Raw genomic sequence first — 20,436 nt, 5'->3', positions numbered from 1 at the left:
TGCTCTTGAAGAGTAGTGCTAAATAACAATCAAACCCAGCACTCGTAATAGTTCATGCTATTTCTTTAAAAGGTCTTCCTGAAAGAGAAGACAAGATAGGACCTTGGAGCCTTCAGATAATGGATAGCCTTTGAGTTATCCTTTTGTCTAGTGAGAGCCATGAAGGGGAAGACATTCCAACGGAGTTGATCAAGTTATGTGGGCCTGTAAATAAAGGAGCCAAAAATAAAAAATAAAATAAATGAAATGAAATGAAATGAAATAAAATAAAATAAAATAAAATAAAATAAAATAAAATAAAATAAAATAAAATAAAATAAAATAAAATAAAATAAAATAAAATAAAATAAAATAAAATAAAATAAAATAAAATAAAATATGCAACCCTAACCTGCTTTGTGGTCACTGTATGATGAAAACAGTAGATGGATCCAAAGGCTTCACACAAGCACTAGGATGGATTAAAGGCAGGGGATAATGATGCTATCTTAATAGGGAAACAAATCAGAATAGCTTCTAGGCAAGGCAGGGGTGAATTTCTTACAACAGACTCTTTAATGATGCTTTTCTAAACCGACTGACTAAATATCACAGTGAGTCAATCTCCTTTAAGAACAGATCTGTAAACTACTTTTACGGTAAGCTGTGGGTTAAAATGCAATAGTCTTTCACCCATTTGAGGAAATGACACCAGTTCTCCCGGAAGGCAACATGAACATTCAACCCGTTCACATCAGGGCATGAGAAAGTTTGGAAGGAATTTATTTATTTATTTATTTATTTTTAAACTGTCAACATTAATACTTTGTCTCTTCCTGCTTGTGCCTGAAAATACAGTGCTGCACCACACTGCTCACATGTCCTGTCAGCTGTAAAGAGAGGCATCTAGAAGTTTACAAAGCCCACCTAGTAAATGTTAATGACATCTTTTTTCGAAGTCATGCCAAAGAACCTCTGCAAGCTCAAAGCTAAATGACTATTTTACACAGTGTGTGCTACACCGAGATAAAAACACAGAGAAGCATTCTCTGGGATGTGCCACAGCAGTTACACTTTCATGGCTTTGAAGATATCAGAAGGGATGCTGGGCCCAATAAACACCTAAACGTGTACGTAAGCTCAGTACTAATCAGCAAAGCAGTTAGGCTTAAGGGTTTCTCCCCGAATGACACTGACATGGCAAGGAAACAGAATGGCTGGCAGAAAACAGCCCACAAACATGGACCAGCCTGCCCGCCTGGAGGTGGGGGTGGAGAAGGAAAGGAAGATGCACACGGCGTGTGGCGCCAGCTCCCAGCAAGCACGGCCTAGCGGGACAAGCTGTGAGGCCTCCCCAGACACCTGGCAGTGGCAGCAGCCCTGCAAGGAGGCATCCCATGCTGAGGGGTGAGGGCTCTGACAGAGTAACCACCAACCTGCAGCTGAGGCCCAGAAAATACATAAACTCTGAGATCCAGAGGAGGGGGGACCAACCTGAGCGCTGTGGTGTAATGTTCTTGATGGTTCACATGAGTGTTGCATTTTGCGTGTTGCATCCCTGCGTAATTTCTACCCACAAAGGTAATTGTTCTGGCCTGCTTATTACAACTGTTTTCAAATTTTCTCTTAATTGATGAGATGATAACAGCATGGCCTCAGCTCAGGAACAAGCACATAAGTTACAGCAGCTCACTGAGCCATGCTGCACACACTGTGCTCTGGCACCTCTTTGCCAAAGGATCCTAAGCGTTTCTTGGTATTTGAGTCATGTCGTACAGCACCTGCAGTGGTGCCAAAGCCACACTTCTCCTGTGGTAACTACATGACTGAAAAAAGAAACCATATAGAACCTTCCTTTCAGCAGAAGGAGAAAGCGGAGGGTGACTTCCATTCCCCAGCTCTGCCTCTTACATCATTAAAAACACTGCCATTTCAATAGAGGAAGAAGAGTGACACAACCACAAAGCATAGTAATCCCCCTTAGGAATATCTGACAAAATGTGACCACCATTATATTCAGGTTGCAAGAATTAAAAGGGAACAGGGATTTTAAATTTTGAAAAACAAACTTTCAGTACCAAACAGTGGGATTAAATTCCACTGTTATCATCTGATACAGGTCTTTGTAAAAGACCAGTGTCAGAAAGAAATGTTTTGTAGCAACCTTGCTTGGATTCTGAAAGGATTTTGAAAAGCAGAGAGAAACAAAAACTAGTCACTTAAGTTACTAATCTACATGTATTATACTGCTTGAACTAGGCTTACATCTATGTACAGTTTTGTAAAAACCTACAAACAAGATTTTATATTTCTTCACAACTTCTAGAGGTGCTCTGTTTTTACACAGTCCTTTCAATAATAACCAGAAAGGAACTGACTTTTGCCAAAGTAATCCCAAGCTAGGAGGGCTCAATATACTTCTGCAATAACTGAAGTAATATATCAACAAGATGGATAAATTTCAGTGCATGTGGAGCCTAATGAACACTGGGAAGAAATGCCACATCCCTTTATTTTTTAATGATCATGGCTTCATCAATAAAAAATATTGCTCAGTTTTATAACAACTTACTAATTATAAATATATTCCCATTGATACTGTTGGCAAGTGGTCTGACAACTTTCAGACAGATTTCCAGTTACACAAAGAAACTTGCATGTATGTGAGCAGCCCATATGCGTAAGTTAGGGTTTGGTATGCAATCCTAATTTTTTACCTCCAGGAAACTGATCCTGAAGGATAAAGGTGTATGATGGGTGGTCCTTAATCACTTCCTTTATTTAAAGGTTTAGGTCAGGGTGGAAAAACAGCCAAGGAAGGAAGTCTGCAGCACCCCTCAAATACACACACCTTCCTGAACAACTCCTTCAACATTTCAGAGGGTTAACTTGTAGTTTAATTAAGTAGCAAGAGGTCGGGATAGAAATAAACAGCCCGAACAAGCAACATACTGTGCTATTAAGCTTTTAGAAGTGACTTAAAAATTAGGTCAGTCTAATTTGTGGCTGATACTTTGTTCTTTCACTACTATGAACTCACAATGATGTCAGTCTCATGTTCAAACATGCCACATTTAGCAGTATACAGGCTTCCTGAGAGACTCTTTCAGCCTTCCTTTGTGCAAAAGGCTTCTGCCAGATTCTGAGCTCATACTTCACTGACTCAGGCATGCCACTCCAGTTTCAAGGGAGTAACACTGGCTTCCCGTCAAATACTGCACAGTTTTGTTTTGCGTGGGGGGTTGTTTTTCTTAAAAAAAAATATATTAAAAAAAATTACTGAAGTTTAAGAACATGCATATCCAGGCTACCATTCTAGACCTCACCTTTATTAGGCGAGGTGAACATCCAAAACAGAACTGCTTGTTAAAAGGTCTGGAAAACAGGTGCTTTGAACTAATTCAACCTATCTTTCTCCATCCTTACTTGACCTAAAGAAGCTTTAAATGTCCCTGTATTCTACCTAAATTTGATTAACTCTTGAGGATGCAAGGCATCCCACTGAATTAGGGCTTACTACAGAAATGCTTCCTATGAAACTATCCTCAAAAAAACAAGCACACTCACACAGAGAATCTAATATGTCTGTACAACTTTGAATGTTAGAAGAATTTTTATTTTCATTATTATTTCTGACACAAAACTTGCCACAGAGTTTTTAAGCATGTTAGCAAAGATAGCTTACAAGGCACAGGAATATTTTAAGTTTATCCAGCTACAAAACTTCAAATAAGCCTAGGACCCAGCATTAACCTTTTGCAAACATCTTTAACTAAACCCAAGTCAAGCAGCTGTTCAAACCAGCATTGCTACTTATTTTGATTGAATGGCAAAATTAAGCTGAAAAAGATAAAAGAGATGTTTTAAAAGCAGCTATTAGTCCCTTCCATCCCTCTCCTCTGGATGGGAGGGTGCCACAGCAGGCAGCACAGCCAAGGGGGGACACATGGTGGGTGGACAGACCTGCAGCTGTTGGAGAAGAATTCTCACCTGGGAGGTCCAATGGGGCAGGGTTAGGGTTAGGGTTACCACTCTGAGGTGCCACTCTACCTCACCCCACCATCCTCTCCGAAGGGCCTGATCAGACTCTTGTGTAGTTGCTTTCTAACTAGAAGGCACAAAAAATCCTTAGGTGGAAGTAGGTGAAAGCCACTGAAAATACCACTGTAGGTTAAAAATAAAAATAAAAAAAAATGATGCTCATTTGAAAATCATCACCTGCAAGCTCATTATCAGCTCATTATAATTCCCACAGTTTCACTCATTTTATAGCCATCAGTAATTATGTATACTTTACATACATCCTAACTGCAGCTAATCTACTTGTTTCCCACTACAACAGCCAATCACAGGAACTATCCCTTGCAAACACTCAGCTGAAGCAAAAGTAAGAGTTGAATTTCTCTTGGGGCTACACCATCACAGACATAGTATTAGCCCAGACTCTCCCACTCTTCTTCATGATGCTGCGTTTCCCAACATAGAGATTTAAAACCAAACAAACATCCAAACAAACTAAAATTAAGTAAATTATCATGTCAGGATGTTCAAACCTATACTACACATGTTTTCATGGAACAATGCTGTCATAAGAATTCCTTTAACATGTTTAGGAAATTATCCTACTCAATCAGGAAAAGGAGCATTATCTCATGGTCATTGCCAGCATCACATTAAATTCCAGTTATTCTATGAAAGAAAACGCCTGGACTTGGTTCACATGAAGGGCATCCAGCTGATCCCTGCTATTGCTGTTGTATCTGCAACTGCCCAAGGATACAGGAAAGGCAGGTCTCACAAGGAGAGAGAACATCTTTTCTGAGACCAGTTAATATGGAGAGAGAGGAGAGGGAGGGAACAAACTCCAGAATGCACAAGTCCTTCCTCTCACACATGGACGTGAAACGGAACCAAGTTGTGACACAGGAACAGAAGCCTAGTCTGCCAAAACATCTCCTCATCCAGCCTGTCCCTCTTCCCAAACAGGAAAACAAGAAGTCCAAAGCACATCCCAAAGTATGTCATAAATTACCCAATGAATCACATTCCTTATGGAAACATTCTGGCTGAAGCAACAGCACTGAAAATATTAGATAAAAGACAAAAAGAAACAGAAAAGATCGTCAAAGAAAGAACACTACCACCCTGACTCTGAATCCATGGCATTAACACCAAAACAAGAAAATCATGGAGTCATCAAAAAAATACCAGATACATAGAAAGCATTTCCCACATCTTGACTCTTACTAATCCTTTGCTATTTGATAACTTATCTGCCCCTCTACTATACAGGGTCTAACCATATTATCTCAGTCCCCCTCCTAAACAAACTTTTCTCTGAGTTAATCCAATAGTTTATCATTAACAAAACTTGACCTGGATTTACCTTTACATTCACAGTTCTAATTTCAAACTTCAAGCAGGGCAAAGTTTTAGGAATGCAAACACATCTTCCCCAAACCAATCCATTTAAACAACAACAAAATTCACTCTCTGTACAAAACTCTTACAGCCCCTGTCCGAAAAAAAGTTTGCATTTTGGAAACAAAACAAAACCAGCACACACACCTCAACACAGAGACGCTCACATGAAAGAAGGCGGTTTCCTTAAAAATGGGTTTTCAGGTTACCTAAAAAGCTCTGACCATTTCAACCTACAAATAAAACCAAATTTCTTTTCCTTCACTTCTAAGATTTGATGTAAAGATACCTGTGACAACGATGATAGGTGAGAATAGACACAATTGCTTTTGTATAGTTATGACAGCAATAGGTAGAGTTCATGTGTTTGTTGCCTGCTTTTGTTTGCTTTTTCATTCTATTTGGACTGTGAATAAACATTAGCTAGATAGCTTGCCACCTACAATGATATTAATTCCTACTAATGAATGCCAAAATTGTTTCAGATATGCAGACTTAGGTGAGAAATCTCTTCCAGGAAAAAAAAATAACCTCCATTTTAAATTACTGATATGATTATAGCACAGGTCAAAATGTGCAGGAAAAGAGTTTAAAACAACCACAAAGCCAGAGGTCACTGCTTGCTTGCTTTCTCAGGAAAGAAAGGAAGGAGAAGCACTCCTCCCGTCCCCCCTTCAAGCTTCTTCCTCTGCAGCCACCACACAAGGCTCAAGCTAGATGCTTAGGCACACACTTCTGAAATCAAATCATCCATGCAACAGGCAAAAGAGAAACAAACAAACAAACAAAAGTCCTCTGACAGATCTGAAAGAAAATGCATCCGGTCTTCCTGTAGCTACAATGCTTAACCAGGACTAAAACATTCTTCTTAATCATGTTCTCACCACCAGCTTTCAAGCATAGTTTTGCCCAGTTTTCTGGCACTTAGTTGAAAGCATAACTACATATACCTTCCTGAGAACAGCCTTCAGGTTTTGCAAGGAGCCTAGTCATCAATGGTATGCCTTTTTGTATGCTTATGGCCATATGCCTGAATTTTGGTCAAAAAGCCAAAAGATGCAGGTATTATTGTTTTTAAATGTGTTTGGCAGCTAAATTCTCCTGATATTCTACATGCATTGGGCAAGATGCTTCAGTGCAAGGACATATAATCTGTCATGCATAGAAGAGATGTCTAAATCCAAGACTCCTGAGCTAGCTCTGAACAAAACCAGCAATTTAGTGTTCAAGCTAGCCTTCATAGAAAGGAGAGTCTATTTGCACAGGCTTACCCCTTGGCACAGCTACAGAGTTTTCCAAACCTGAGCCAACCACTGTCTCCACAGCACTCCCCAGTCTAGGGCAGATGGACTAGGCTGAGCATCTCAAGCTGCACTGCCATATCCAGAATGATTTGTTCTGCAATTGCTGCTGTATGCAATGTCAGTACCAAACACCAACGAAAGCAGATGATCTCTTAAGCTTGTGTTATTCTTTCTGCTCAAACATGCAGAATAGGAATAAGGAATGGAGAATAATCTTACCACCAGCACACAGAAGTTGCTGCAGACAGCAGGGGTGGTCTGTATTCAGAGTTGAGTGAGAATATGCTAGAATGACTGAAAGAGAAGAGAAGGACACTATTTCCCCAAAAAGACGAACCTGACTACTAGATGTTAAAACACAAAACTTACAGTTGTCCCCAAGAGTTGATGTAACTTTGGCTTTAACCATGCCAAGCTCACTACTTGCATGGGAAAGGAGGACCTGTCCCCATAGAGGATTACTGCTCTACTGGTACAAATTATGTAAAACCTCAGATTAAGAACTCCTTCCAGAGAGTTTGCAGAGTTGAGTGCCCTGGAATTAGAAAGCAACAGCATGAAGACTGCTTGTGCAAGCCCTGCATGCACCTTCCTCATTTCTATGCAGCGCAGCAGGGACACAGGTTACATCACTGCGTTCCTTGGGGCGGTACTCACTCCATCAGGGAGTAGTTATTTAACCAAGATCCCATCTGCTCCACATTCCCATTAAAGAAAATCTTATGCAAAAAGGTAAGAGCTAGGCTATGAGTCCTTGGCCCAAATATCCTCTTAACAGCGCTGCGCTGCATGCCAGGTCATCACTATTTGTACTTCAGAAGGCTGCAGCTGACAGACTGTGCCAAATCCAAGGAACTTTGTCATTAAAAGAAAAACTTTAAAGCTAACAGCAGGAAGTGCTCTCCATGCTTTGTTAATCCTGTCAAACTATACTACACAGACAATTACAATTAACAAACGTATTCTTAGGAAGCTTAGTGAGAGCTTCAAGTACACTGGATCCAGGAAAATAGAAGGGGAAAAGATTTCTCTTGCTGAACTTCAGCCCCTCACAAGTGCAAAAAAGAAACTGCCCCACTCCATCCAGCAGCATAAGAGGTATAGCTATACCTGGAACTTCTGGTTGTCTTCCTGCCTGCAAGTGGGCAGCGCCGTTACTACCAGCACTTGAGCTTGTAACCACAGAAAAGCACGATCCTTTTCTGCATTAGCTACTCACAGGCACATAATGACTTTCTTCCAAAAGGAGTGAGTAGACAAAGCTCACAAGCTACAGGAAGAACATCTGAAAAAAAAACTCGTGCTGTCATCACCACAGAATCCTATCATGTCATCACATGCAACAGAACCACCCTCTTCTTCACTGCATTTTGAACCCACTACTATATATAACAGCCATGGCTTAAAGCATTGCCTTCCAGACAGACCACTACCACCAGTCTAGGTAAGCACCTTTTAGCACATTGCTATTTTGACAAAGCCATAGCCATATCCAAAACTTTTTTGGTGAATAACCAATACTAAGCTTAAAATCCATTTACATTTCTTTTTAGGGGTAAATGATCACAAAGGGCCAGATTAACTAAAAATCTAAATATGGGTACCTTCTTCAAGTGTTTTTAAGGCATGATCAAATCCGCCTGGGGCCTGCCACAAGCTGTTTATCTATCCAGCAAGGCTACAGGCAATTTACATGGTATTCCCTCTCACCCCTTCCTCTTCTCAGACATTTAAATGCATTCAGATTTATCCATGAGAAAGCTTCTCTAAAGAGCAAGTTCCATGTCTGAACCCTGGAATTAGATTATCAATAGCTTCTGACACAGACCGACTTGCAAAATCCAGCTGCAGACTACTGGTGACCCAAGCAGGAACGGTGTGTAGTGCTACTCAAGCAGAAGCACTGAGAGCTTTAGGAAGAGAGCAGCACCATGTAAAGAGCCTGAGGGGAATGCTTCTATCAGGTTTACATAGATAGACATCTTCCAATTGTCTCACAACAAAGAAGAAAACCTGGAAGTTGAATAATTATGATGGAGGAGAGCAACTCCAAGCCACCTTTTATGCTTCACAGGTTTCAACTAAACCATAAAGAACAAGAGGTTAAGCCTCCTGAAGTTCTGGTCATTTTGTTACCTTGTTTGTATCATCAATCAATCAATTTTGGTTTTGTTTTTGAATCCAGAGGTAGGTTACTTAGTCCCTTACAAAACTATAAACACAGCTAAATCCTTTGAGGTTGATGGCCACACTAAGAGACAAATGAATCCTACACAAAGGACTCAGTTAAGGGTTACTATTACATGGTAGCAACTGATGGGACTTTCAAAGGCAATGACAGGTCTGAATATTGTAGCAGAAAACTTTTTAATTTTGTTGCAGCTCTGGTTTTCCTAAAAAAAAAAAACAAAAACAAAAAACAAAAACAAAAAAAAAACTTGAAAGCTCTGAAACCTAACTGCTGTTTAATACACACATACCGTATTTCAGTAAGTACATTAAAAATACCGAAGCAACACTAACCAAAGGAATTTGTCTTGCTGGAGCAGAAAAAAAGTTTACATGAACTATGTCTTGGGGACTGTCAGGAACCACCATATGTAATCCCATTATTTTGACACCTCAGAGTAAAGCCCATCACATCTTAGACTGCTGTCTCAAAATCTAGATCTGTTTAAACCTACACACCAAACCTAATCATACATTAAGGAAACGGCCACAGCTTGTAACAGTCTCAAGGGAAAAAGTAGAAAGACAGGAATTAACATCAGAAGTTACAGAAGAATGGTGGTTTTGTTTGTTTAAGACTTACTTTGAAGATGTCATCTTGTGCATGCCAATTGTTGGCAGCCGTCAACAAAAATAAATTCTTGCTGTTAACAAAAGTGATTGAAGAGTACCCTCCTGATGGAACTCAAAAATCCAGCTACAGCTGAGAGGCTCCCCTTTGCCATCAACTTACTTCATCTTCACGACAGATTTCTCCTCAGACTTCTACATCAAAGCTAGCAATGCATCCAGACTATTTTTTTCGGTGAGCATTAGGAGAATTTTAATAACATAAACAGATGAAAAACACTTGCACAGGCACATGATGCTAGCATAGACTAGTAGCACAGTGGCGTCTCCTTTGGCTTTGACTATACCATTCGCACCTACTTAGAACCGTACAGCAAATGTAACTCTCCAAACCAGCTCCTTTGACCAGATGAACACGTCTTTATTTTCTTCTTGGGCTGTACAAGACAACATGAGGACCCACCTATCTCACACTACTTCAAAATACGGCCTCAAAACCACTACTTTGTCACAATGAGGACTGTGGCAGCAGTAGTATGACTGGTGCTTGTTACATTGACCAGAACTGCTCAGGTGAACACCATTTTTTCCTGCCTCTGGGGCCAAACAGAGCAGAATCCTTGGTCTGTGACTGGCCTCCTGGATTCTGCAATAAATATCTCCATTACTGCATAGAAGGGATACTCTAAAAGAAAGTGTATATTAAGTAAAAATAAGCTGTGACTTAGAATTTAGATGCCAAAGCAAACAAGATTAGTACTCCATAAAGAAAATAACTGAGTTATTTACCACTTTGGAGTCCTACCAAGTATTTGATATAACCAAGCTAAAGCCTAGGATTTTAGTATATTTTCATTACAACTTGTTTTTGAGTAACTGGGTCTCAGAACAGCACTGATTTTTTTTTTGTAGAGGAAAGATGCAATCACTAATGCTTTTTCTCTACTTCTGGAGTAACACTTCTTAATCATTCCTTTTCACAACAGTGACCTTAAAAAAAAAAAAAGTATTTTGATAACAAGTTCCCTGTGCTTAGTGTTTCATACCAATTTTATGCTGGCAGACATGCCACATCATTCCAGACAGAGTGTATTTTCAAAATGGAAACCTATCAGGAAGGAATTTAGAGACTTACGTGCCCCAGATGAAGGGAAGACAGCTGACACAGAAGTGGGAAGCATGCTATTACTATTTTATTCGCTTAGCTGGTAAAATGGCACTGGCATTACAAAATGTTTGAGGTCAGCTGAAGCACTCTATATATGAGGAACCATAAAGAATGCCATTAAGAATGAGGAGGAAGAAACTTTTCCTAAGACAAGAAAAAAAAACAAAAAACAACTTCAAGAAGCCTGTATGTGGCTGTCGGGAGGGGAGGAACAAAAGGAAGGAGGAAGAAATCATTAAGAATTTGACTCCTTTAATCCAGGAAAGTATCAGAATTTTTGAAATTCTCACAAACCAAACAGGAATCACACAGTTACTATGGAAAAGAGGGAAGAGTCCAGTCAATTCAGTTTAAGAGATGGAAGTACGGGAAATACCACGCCAAATGCATGAGGAATTGGATTTGACAAAAGAGAATCCACATTTCAATTTAGTCTTTAAACCATGACAGGACATGGCAAGGGACACCTTTGGTACCTTGTTTTTTCTTTACCTGGAAATAAGAAACCAAGCTTTCCCTCTGCTCTTCCCTGCAGTGATTTTAGTACTGTCAAAAAGCCGATTTATTATTTGTGTTAGCTCACCACTAAACAGCAGTGGCCATAATATAACCGAGTTCACCACACTCATGGAAGGAATCCTGTCAAAACTAGTACCATGCTGTTCAGTTTCAGAAATGGGGATTAAAACACTGCCAGTCCACAAGATCCTCAATTCAGGAAAAGAGAGGAAATTAAAAACTGCATGTTTAGCTCCCATCTGAGTCTAAAAGTTACAGAAGGTATACATACCACTTCACAAGGAAAGGGAACAGGAAGCCAGGGAAGAAAAGAGTCATTATGCTTAAATGGTAACATTTTCGTGAGGTTACACAGGCCAAATGAGTATATCCCAGAAAAATGTGAATCCAAGCCTGGGTAAAGAAACAGAAAGCAGAGTAAGTGACAGCAGACAGGAAAAAAAATGCCTTTGGAGAGCAAAGAGTATCAGATTGGAAAACATATCAAAATAATAATAAAAATCATAAGAGCTAGTGTGCAAAAATTGAAGGTTGCAATTAAATTTAATACTAACACAAGATAATAATAACTGAAAAGGGAAAAACAGATTTCTTTGCAAGAGTCTCTCCCACACGGGATGCTTGCAGAAGATAAATTTGAGATAGACTAGGCTGATCTACTGTCAGAACTGGCAAGTCTAATGAGAGAATTAAAAAAATGATTAATCAACAATAAGTCACCATGTCCCCATGATTTATGAGGGAATTAAAGAATGTAATGGCCAAGCAGATAACAGAAATATGTAATTCTCATTAAAGTGAGCTATTTCAGGAGAGGTATGAAGTGTTTGTAAAAACATGCTATAAGTGATATTAAATTAAAAAAAAAAAAAAAAAAAAAAAAAACAGGGAACTTCAGTACTAGGAAAACTGGTTTAAAAGTAGTCACACAAAACATTTGGAAAACCTGATGATAGGTGTAATTGAACATAAGCAGGAAATGGGGGAGGACACATTTCTATACCCCACTCAAACCCACCATTAAATTTACCCATGCAGCTTGGAGCATATCAACTCAATTGCTTAAAAGAACCTTACGTAGACTTACTAGAAAGTCCATATTATAGTTGTCTATAGGAAAAAGTTCTAAAGATTCGGAATTATAAGAAAAATATAATACAACTATACGCATGCACACCCATTCCCCACCAATGAGAAGATGGAAGAAACTCAGGGGATCTGTAAAGATTTAAAAAAAAAAAAAAAGGCAAATTGAAGTCTGTGTTGACAGCAACAATACTGGACAAAGTTATAGGAAATTAACCACTTTGTAAATTAATTCTAGAGCTGTGGACCTGGCTAAACAGCAGAGCTGGGTTAATGGAAGGCTATTTCAGTTGGCTTGTTTGTACAAACCCATGTAAATTTGCTACATGCAAAACTGTCTACATGGTCAGAGGGGAAAAAAAAAGTCTTCCCTGATGGACAAAAGTCACTAGCATGTTGTGGGTTCCAATCTGCCCTACGTGTGATCTGTTGCAGCACCATCTCTTTCCATGCAGATGCCTGGTGCCAAGCACATGCTTACCCCTGCAAAATGGAAATGCAAGCAGCCACGCAGTGACAGGAGCTCTGGGCAGCAGAACCTTTTCAATCTTGACATGACCCCATAATGATGATCCTGTTATCACCACACTCTTACTTAAAGTAAATACAAAGAGCACTCAAAAAAAAAAAATTATAGTGTTATGATTAAAAAGAAGACAGAAACACCACCTGGAGAGGAGTGGTGTACAATTGACAAGTAAGGAAAATTAGAATTCCATATGACAACTCCAAAGACACCAGTACCATTTAAATTAATATAAGAACAATAAAAAATTAAAAAATTAGACACGGTAAAAACAAAAATAGGCATTATTAGCCGTCCATTCAATAGTAGTAAAGAGATTTTTTATTTTAGTGAATAAGTATGATATAGAATCATAGAATCATAGAATATCCTGAGTTGGAAGGGACCCTTAAGGATCATCAAGTCCAACTCTTGACACCGCACAGGTCTACCCAAAAGCTCAGACCATGTGACTAAGTGCACAGTCCAATCTCTTCTTAAATTCAGTCAGGCTCGGTGCAGTGACCACTTCCCTGGGGAGCCTGTTCCAGTGTGCAACCACTCTCTCTGTGAAGAACCCCCTCCTGATGTCAAGCCTAAATTTCCCCTGCCTTAGCTTAACCCCGTTCCCGCGGGTCCTGTCGCTGGTGTTAATGGAGAAAAGGTCTCCTGCCTCTCGAAATGCTTTCACGTTTTCAGAGGGGAAAGGGATTAGGCTTTCATTTAATTTTCTTCTTAAGCCCAATTAATGATCAGAAATCACATGCCTACACCTATTCAATTAAATACACTAAAAGCTACTGAATGTGCAAAATTTGTCTGCCTTCTTCAGATAGCTACAACCACTGAAGCCACATACTCAGTGTTTCATGACAACCACGTATCTGGATCTTCTCGCTCCGTTATACATGACCAGTCCAAGAAGACCTATCTGCAAGGCTGTTTTTCTCCCCTTGCTAATTAATTGCTTGTCCTTTTATATAAAACATCAAAAAATCATTTTGAATGAAAGCTTTATAAAACATACACTGCTCTGGACAGAGTGTGTATGTCCGTTATGTATCTGTGTACATGTCTGTATAGACAGACACACAGTTTGTACGTGTATGGACTCATATATGCGTGTGTGTTTGTATAGAAAGCAAACATGCATGCATATACATCCTGCCGTTTTTAAAGGAAGAGCTTCCTCACAGAACTCAAACACCAAATTTGCCAGGTCACAGACAAGAAGAGCTTCCACTGGAGTACAGGGCTCTGTGAGATGCCAGCAGCCCAGCCAAGCCAACCTGCATGCACAGTGGCAAATGAACGCTCACTGTTAGGATTTTACATTAAAACGATGGTTCCTGCTATAGTTTCCAGTAGACAAATCCATCTCACAAATACACTTCTGGCTGCCCCAGCAGAAAGACAAGCTTGGAAAGGAATTTCTTTGAGTTTCCATAATCTTCTTCAGACTGCCACAAGACACAATGGGCATACCTGCACTGTGGGATACAGCAACTCCAAGGATACGCCCACCTGGCTTGTAGGCCAAGTGCCTGCAAAAAAGAGCAAGAGAAGGGTCTCTGAAGCAAGAAGAAATTCTTTGGCTGGAGCAGAGTAAAGCACCAAGCCAATTCACCTCACTGACAGAACTCTGACTGCTGTTACCTGCTACAGAAACATATGCTGCAATGCCCTAGCTGGACAGAGCTCCACTAGTTTCAGTGGATCCAGGCTAATTTTCTCTCTTTTCACCTTTGTTGCTACTGAACCTACTTCTTCTGATCAACAAGAGGAATAGGGAGTTGGGAAGAGTCCAGAGAAAAGGAGAGAACAGTCCACAGAGTATTTTACTTCTAAGACTTACGTATCCAAAGGGCATGTAATTTAAGGTCTGTCACAGAAGTGAATGACCATCAAGGGCCTATGAAACAGCACAACAGATTTTTGGTCTGCTTCAAGCAAAACCTGACGAGGCTAGCTTATACAGCAAAACGGTCTACTTAAAAGACCATCCTCTGACTTCATCTCAAATGAAGTATGAACAGTCACAAAACTACGCCAGCAGCAGGCTCAGGGCAGCAGCTAGTGGCAGAGGGGCTGTGACAAGCAGCTGGACTTGGGAACCTTTTCTACCAGCACTGCTGCAGCAGGACACTCTGTCAACAGCCTTTACACTACTGTTCTTCTGCTTTGGGTATTCAGATTAAAGCTCCTTGTGGCACTGACTGGTTGTCCTTGCAAAGCATTCACACCAATGGAAGCATGTAACAGAACCCAAAAATGTTAGAAGACAAATCACAGGAGCCTGGGGAAGCTTGTACATTTGTACCTATAGCATAGTTAGAGGACATCAGCTTCTTGAGCTGGACATATCCTCATAGTGAACACAAGATTTGCCAACCTTTTTTTCTTTTATTAAAAGCTTATTCTCCATCTAGAGTAACTACATACATATCTGATTAAAAATAAAACAACACAAAATCCAACTATAATTCACTGACAGCATAATTTTTATTATTTTTATTTTATTTTATTATTAGTTTCTTTGTGAAACGGAAATCTGTTTCACAACAGAAATGCATAGACAAGTCATTTTCCCCATCTCAGTTGCACTGAAAAACACGTCTTTACATGGATTTGGAAGCTTGCTATTTGAGGCCCATGACTCTGAACCATACAAGTTTCCAGCATGAAAATGTGGTCTGTAGGGCAACATTTTGAAACCAACTCTTTCTTAAATATTGACAAATGCCTACTGATAAAGACGAAATACGCAAACCCATGCAATATTACTCTCCCAGCAGCCACCACACATTCTAAACCAGCATATATAGATTGGAACATGTATCTGCAGTGACACTAATTATAAACCAAAACACAGACTCAGGAAGGCAAAATGCACAACTCATTATTGTTTAAATCTTTAGAAATTATTTTCTAGATGCACAAATACTGTTTACTATCATGACCTCACTGGAAGCTACCCTTTTCCCTATATTTCCTAAAATTTATCCTTAGACTTTTATCAAATGTTTTTTCCTCATACACAGAGAAAATAACTCTTTTGTTATCTGCTAGTACAAGCTCAGTATTACTAGCAAAAGCGGAATGACCCTATCCTGTTGTCATATTACAAGTGTGTTTCCTGTGCTTTAAAAGGCTCATCGTCATGTACAACCAATGCAGAACTTCTTTTTTTTTTTTTTTTTAATAGTTGTCACCTCTGTTGCCTCCACTTTCTTCCTTTTTTTCCTTATTAGCGCATAGGGTGCCTTTTCCCACAGAATCGATAAAAGAGGATCGATACCTCTTTTCCATTATTCCCTGTTCCTTTTGTATGTTTCCCTTCTCTACTATTTCCACAGTGACAGAATTTGATGCTGATAGCACAGAGATTTTGGAACTGGACATGCTGTTTGAAGCTTCAGCTGCAGAAAGTGATAAGCCTGAGTATTTTTCCCACTAATGCAACTTAACAACATTTTGAGTAAAAGCAGAAGGGTCACAGCTCTGTCCACATGTATTAGAAGATAGTAAGATAGTACTGTATTTTGAGTTAAACATAAGTCAGCCTATTTTACTCCTGGTGGTGAAGTTGAAAGATGTGGTTGATTTCATTACTTTACCTTCTTAATATTACAAAGCAGCTATTTGATGAGTGTCCCAACTCCACCCCCCCCAAAAAAAAGTAATACTCTTTTCTAGTAATAGGTAGACTCCTCCAGCTGTGCTTTGATGTGTAACAATTGACATTTGAAAGGGAGAGACCTCTGAAGTAGGAAGTTACACTTGCATGCTTTGCCAATATAAACAGAAAACACAGGTAAATAAGTGATAAATAGCTGACAAAGGATAACGTTTGGCTGTATTGAAAAGTAATACCACAGCTGGACCAAACATTAAACACTCAATAGAAATGCCTTACTTTGGTGGGTATAATAATAAGATTTTTGTAAGCACGCTTTATAATTTAGTTAAGTAAAGATACATAAAAATATGTGACTACAAGGTATTTACTGCAGTATCAGACAGGTTCCAAGTCAGGGAAAGCATAACATTAAAATGTTTTTTGGTTTGTTTGTTGTTTTTTGTTGTTGTTGTTTTGTTCTCTCTTCCCTCCCCTCCTCCCCCCAGACCTCTAACATCTACCATAGACTTGAAGTTTGATTTTTTTCTGTATGAAATTGAACTGAAGATAACACATGTCAATACTCAGTTATAAGCATTCGTTGCACACGTACCCACCCCAAAAAAACAATTGCTTACTTCAGTCCCTCACCCCCAAATTATCAATGGAAAAATAATTTTTTTTAGATTGTCAAGCCGTGAAAGACATTTTACTGCCAAAGTAGATAGCCTCATCAAGGAAAAGGGGGGAAATAAATAAATTAAAAAATTGCAGGAACCTGGCAGCTTTTTAAAATTCCCCAAACACTGCATCTCTTTAAATTAGCATTTGCTAACAGTGTCCCTGTACTCAGATCTTTTTGTGCGCCTGTCACTCAGCAGCACGTATGAACAGATAGTCCAGAAGCTTCCTGAAAGGACAAGAACTGAACCTTTAACCTGAACCGGCTCCTGTTTTGCCACCCACCCACCTCTCCCACAGCAGTAAATCCTCATCATTGACTGAAACAGTTGACAAAGTCAGTACTGAAAGGAATGTTCTGCCTATTTTAATGCAAAATCTTGAAAATCTATGGCATGGCTCAGTAAGAAAGATCAGACCAAAGAAAGATCATTGGTTGAACCCTCTCAAAATACTGTAACCAAAAGAAAAAAAAAAACAACTTAGTTTTAAAGGGCAGATGTATTCTCATGTAGCTATGCAGACATTTCATAGTCGCTCTGCCATACTGGCTTATGTCTGGCTGTTTGAATAAAAATAGCTAATGTGCTTGCTCCTTACGCCATTAAATAAAGTGCACAAAGGAATTGCCAGTACTGTTTTTGTCCATTAAAGGCAATGGTCATTAATAGCTTGTATTTGTAGAAGACTGTCAGAGGAACAGAATGCCTGAGCTTCCTCCACATTTTTCTATAGGTTTAACCATACATTAGGCAGAAGGGGAAACGATACTGCACACTTCCTCATTCCAGCACAGGTCACACCTGCAGGAGAGCTGGCAAGTCACACAAACCTCAGTCAGAGAAAGAGATTCAAGGCCTATAAATGTGAGGGGGAGGGCAGGCAGAAAAAGGTGGGTCTCTCCATGGGAAGAGAGAATTTGCACATCTTGGCAAGATGTGCAATGGTGCGGGTTAGTATTTCAACACTTTTTTTGCTGTCCTGACTACTGCCTCAGAGACATATGTGCTGCTCATATTACTATTCTTTCTCATCTATTTTATGCTTGAAGGAGTTAATTTTCAGCAATACTCTGAGAGGAAATAGGCAACAAATGGCCTAGTCACATAATCATGTCTGGGCTGGATGAACAGATTTTTCAGACATCTTCAAATAGGTCCACCTGGAAATCACAGCCAACATGCTCAGTAAGCTACTGCGAGGAAACAGGCTGTGTCAACTGGATGATATCCAAACACGGATCACCTAACAAGCAGAATGGAGGACTGGGAAGCTGACAGCATGCTCACAATGTGTCATCCATGAGAAGTGGTGGATTTTCACCAGCTACACTGAACAGGAGACCCCACTCCACTGACAAGTAGAGAACAGAAAAAATATATGTAATCATACATATTCAGACAGTAAGTTACATGCAAGAAAGAGAGAGAGAGAGAAACAAACGAGGTGGCAGGGGATGCCCTATCTAGAAGAACACAGAATTTACCAGCCCTCATAAAGACTTTGCCTGTTTGCCTTCAGCTGCCATGTCTGAGTGAGACAGGGAACTGTGAACCTAGAGACCAGTCATTGTTGTTTACATCTCTCCAGTAACACCTCAGAGTACTCATCATATAGAGTTTGAGAGGTTTTAAGAGATAGAAGTAGTGCAGGATTAGCTTGGGACAAAAGGGAAGAACGCACTCTGTCCCAATGTGATGAGAAGAGACTCACCGTCAGCGCAGAACTCTGAACAGGCTCTGGCAAGAGATACTCTTGCACAGCCAGTCCTCAATTTGGAGCATACATGTCTTGCACCCAGGCATCAGTGAGAGGCAGAAGAAGCCCTACTAAAAGTGGAGACACCATTTGTCATCTGCTAATTGGGATTCAATCTAGCGTGAACCTTCAGACTTATTTGAACCCAATAATACATTAGTCTGATGTACTAAGATTAATGCTCTATTTTTTGCTGGAATATTTTTCTTTGTTGCTCAAAAACTGGCAAAGCTTTATGAATCTTTCTTGAGACCAAGTTTACTCTGCTTGCTCCCCTTGTTTTACTAGTAAGAAGCCTCAACCTAAATTGCCTTATTTTAGAAGGGTACTTCTGTGTACAATGGGGTTAGAAGAGAAACTCTGTCAGATTGCTCTGTCCCCCTCCAGTTCTCTTCCCTCACAGTTTTCTGGAGTTTAAATAGCCTCCCATGAAACTGCCAGGGACAGCAGAGCTGGAAAGCAAGAGAAAACGCTGATACACAAGCAACATTTTTAAAGAAAGAAACTATGAAATCCCAACACCAAAGCAGGTTCTCACCTGTAACGAAATACTTGTGGGAATCATATGGATGGTAGGTGCTATACTTACACCAGATAGTATTAATACAGTGACTGGAAAATAATTCCATGCCCATTCTTAAGGGGAATATGTTCTCGATGCTTATCCACCTTTGAAATTAGGGTTTGTTTCAGTGGTAAGATGGCATGCTTGAGAAAGGCCCTCTGAAGTATAGTTCAAACTTCTTGGATATATTTGGAAACTGGTGTTTCAAAGATGGATGGCTTCCGTGCTCAAAGGACTACATATGGCTAGTGAAATATGCACTATCAAGAAAGTCATTCTGCAAGCACGATCTTGCAGGTAGAAACCCAAGTCCTGACATGGCATTTGAGTCTTTAAAGTCTGGGGTGAATGATTCTTACTCACATAAGCAATCAAGAAGCAAAAACACTTGGGTTATTAAAAGTGTAGTGTTTATAGCCCTAACATTATGGATTATTCTGCCTTCAAACATGCTTTACTAGGAATTCAGTAGGAGCACAACACAGTAACGCATCAATTTTATCTGGAATACTGTTGGGGGAGGGAGAATTACTCTCCTATTTTGAGAGCAACATCTATGCTACACATGCAGCGCCAAAGCCTTCTAATCCAACAGGCTGAATACATACTAGTTATTCAAACTCAAGAACATGTGCACAAAAGGAATTTCATACAATTAGTCTCTGTTGTCCTCCTCGATTTATGCTCTCCGTAAAGTTCTCATTCCAATGTTGCTACATTACGCACTCAGATCCATCTTTTTGCATCCCACAATGACTTTAGTTATGTAAAAGCATTAACGCAAGCAGGCAAGGATATAAAATAGAAAAAAATAAAAGAAAAAAAAAGGCATTTGCATAAAACACAGATCTGTCATCTAGTACAACAGGCTCATTTCATAGATTAATATAGCAAAGCAAAATCGCATGAAGCCTAGTGAAAACAGATGACACTGTTTAAGTCTCAGTATTGGAAACCCTGTTTTAGTCCCAGTATTAGAAAGCTTGTATCACAGATTTCTACTGAAGAAAATTGTAACAGAACACAGTTATG

General features: G+C 39.6%; 1 protein-coding gene across 13 annotated transcripts in view; it reads right to left on the bottom strand.

Moving 5' to 3' along the window:
• DUSP16 (dual specificity phosphatase 16) overlaps window positions 1-20,436 on the bottom strand; it is a 68,141-nt gene that overhangs the window by 42,773 nt on the left and 4,932 nt on the right. For 4 of the 13 annotated variants that reach the window (XM_038172458.2, XM_038172476.2, XM_027454791.3 and 1 more), the window contains exon 2: window positions 11,462-11,583. The exons of 6 other annotated variants lie outside the window; for them this stretch is intronic. The gene's annotated coding sequence lies outside the window, so the exon portion shown is untranslated. Of the gene's footprint in view, window positions 1-11,461; window positions 11,584-14,266; window positions 14,326-20,436 lie in introns of all 13 variants that reach the window. 3 more of the 13 variants (XM_027454979.3, XM_038172505.2, XM_027454932.3) reach the window with 2 other exon arrangements.

This window comes from Anas platyrhynchos, chromosome 1 (assembly GCF_047663525.1).
Source record: "Anas platyrhynchos isolate ZD024472 breed Pekin duck chromosome 1, IASCAAS_PekinDuck_T2T, whole genome shotgun sequence".
Classification (NCBI taxonomy): domain Eukaryota; kingdom Metazoa; phylum Chordata; class Aves; order Anseriformes; family Anatidae; genus Anas; species Anas platyrhynchos.
This window is presented reverse-complemented; position numbering and strand designations above follow the sequence as displayed.